Source organism: Cebus imitator, unplaced genomic scaffold (genome assembly GCF_001604975.1).
Source record: "Cebus imitator isolate Cc_AM_T3 unplaced genomic scaffold, Cebus_imitator-1.0 Scaffold228, whole genome shotgun sequence".
NCBI lineage: Eukaryota > Metazoa > Chordata > Mammalia > Primates > Cebidae > Cebus > Cebus imitator.
This window is the reverse complement of record NW_016107543.1, coordinates 2,530,572-2,532,962: the sequence shown is the minus strand read 5'-3', so window position 1 is coordinate 2,532,962 and position 2,391 is coordinate 2,530,572. Positions and strand designations below refer to the sequence as shown.

The following is a 2,391-nucleotide window of genomic DNA, read 5'->3' as shown; positions in this document are numbered from 1 at the left end:
TTCAGAGCACCTTTCTCTGATGGAACACCCCTCCCTTTCCAGCTCACATGAATGATTTCAGGCCCCTACATGGGAAAAAACCATTGAGACTTTGAATTTTCTCAATCCCTGGAAAAGCTGAAGAGCAGACAGGCAGGACCAGGCTCTGGCACAGCAATGGCCCCACACCCTGAAACTAGGACTGGTCCTGATGTGGGAGAACGAGGTGGCCTGATCTCCCAGGTACCTTGTTCCCTGGTCCACACATTGGGGTAGGTGAGCTCAGGGTGAGGGAGTGGTTAAGAAGGGAGTTTAGGCCAGAGAGATGTTCTTTTGTCATTTATTCATTCATAGAACAAGTCTTTACCAAACAGCTGCTTTACGCTAGGCACTGTTTCTGGGCACTGGGAACACACTGGTGAACACAGATAGAAATGGTCACTGACCTTGTGGAACTTTCCATCCAATGAAGCTAGGATCATTATTCAAATGACTGGACAAATACATAGCAAATAACTGTGCTAAGTGCTCTGAAGAAGGATATATAGTACCATGGAAGTGTTTAAGTGGGGGACTTGACTGAGTCTAAGGAGTTGAGAATGAGTTTGCAAAGGATACAGACAAAGACCAGTCAGAGCGGAAGGAGAACTGGCAGTGACATCACGGAATCAAAGGAGGTGGTCGACCGTGCTAAGATACAGGGAGCTCATGAGACACCTATGTGCCCTAACTCCTCACCTGCTAGTTTTGAGTACAGGTATGGAAAGGCTCTGGCACTGCACCTGGCTCACAGTTGGTACTCTGCAATGTTAGCTCCCTTCTCCCTTCCCAAGCTAAGCTCCATCTAGGGACCTTAGATTTCTGGAACAAAGTAGCTGCCCGGGCTTAGCCTCCTCTGTCAATGTAGGCTCCCAAACTCCAGCCATCCAGTCCTCAGGGAAAGGCCCTAGGCCTCTCCCTGCCTCTTCTCATTAGTCCCATCACATGGAGCCTTATCATTCCCTAACCTATTTCCTCCTTTGCACTGGTCTTCCATGAAGAGGGGCTGGGTTCTGGGTCTCAGGATACCGTTCTGGGTCTGCTTCTGGAGCTGGGCCTAAGAAGAAAAGAGAGTTGGAATTCTCAGCCCCATCTAGTCCCGCCTGGGGTGAATCTGAGTGTCTTAGGTGGGGAGAGGGAGTAATGGAGAGATGGGGAGGGGGGCTGCCCACCCAAGACGGCGTAGAGCCCAGAGCCTTTTCCATTGCAGACACCCCATCTGTCTGCCACAGAAGGCTCGGGTTGGAAGAGGTGCAAAGAAGGGGGGTATGGCGGGTGAAACTGTACAGTCTGTGAGCTAGCATGATGGCAGCAAAGGTGCTGACCATGGAAAGGGGCAGAGGGTTAGGGTGGGGTGTTGGTAGGGCTGCTGTCTCAGCTGCTGAAAACTAGAGGCCAGAGGTTGTGTCTGAGGTGAGAAAGATGATAGGGACAACAGTACACGACTCTCCCTAGACCGCTTCGTGTTTGATTTTGATTTTTATAGCTCCCTGCCCCAATGATCAGAGGGCAAAGAGTCATACCCCTCTTGCCAACAACCTAATGGAAGACCAGGAGCCATGAGAGCCATGGGAAGGAGTACTCCTAAGCCCAGGGCTGGGCTGGATTTATGATGCCTCCCTCACCCCAGCAATCAGACCTTTTTCAGACCTTAAAATAATATTTTAGTTAAATGTGACAGTCTGCAGCATATTTTCCTTTACATATTACTTTAACTGATCCTGCTAAAGTCTAGTGAGGTAAACATTATTATTATTCCTGGCCTACAGATTAGGCAACAAGGGCTTTAAAAGATCAAGTGGATAATAACCTGGGATCATAGGAGAGTAAGGAGAAGTGACTAAACCCAAGTCTCCTGACTCTGCATATAGGCACTAGGCTGCTGGAGACCTTCCTTGTTCCTCATTTTCTGGTTATTTTACAGCCTCCACTGACAGATCAGGTGTGTGGTTTTCTAGTGGAGAGCTCCTTCCTAGTGACTGAAAAGCTAGGATGTACCCAGACCTTAGGGGACACATACCAGCACAGTCCCCTCTCCTGGATACCAACATCCAGACACTAGGAAACTGGAGATCCAACGAGCCTCTTACAGATAGAAATATGAGAGAGAAGCCGGGCGCGGCGGCTCACACATGTAATCCCAGCACTTTGGGAAGCCGAGGCAGGCAGATCACGAGGTCAGGAGTTCGAGACCAGCCTGACCAACATGATGAAACCTCGTCTCCATGAAAAATACAAAAATTAGCAGGGCGTGGTGGCATGTGGGATTACCCAGCTACTTGGGAGGCAGAAGAATCACTTGAACCCAGGAGGCAAAGGCTGCAGTAAGTTGGATCATGCCATTGCACTCCAGCCTCGGCAAGAAGAGTGAAA

General features: G+C 49.5%; 1 long non-coding RNA gene across 1 annotated transcript in view; it reads right to left on the bottom strand.

The window, feature by feature from the left end:
* Positions 1–303: 303 nt before the first annotated feature.
* LOC108281553 overlaps positions 304–2,391 on the bottom strand; it is a 15,594-nt gene continuing 13,506 nt past the window's right edge. Inside the window, exon 4 of the long non-coding RNA XR_005195251.1 lies at positions 304–1,075. This is a non-coding gene — a long non-coding RNA (uncharacterized LOC108281553). The remainder of the gene's footprint in view (positions 1,076–2,391) is intronic.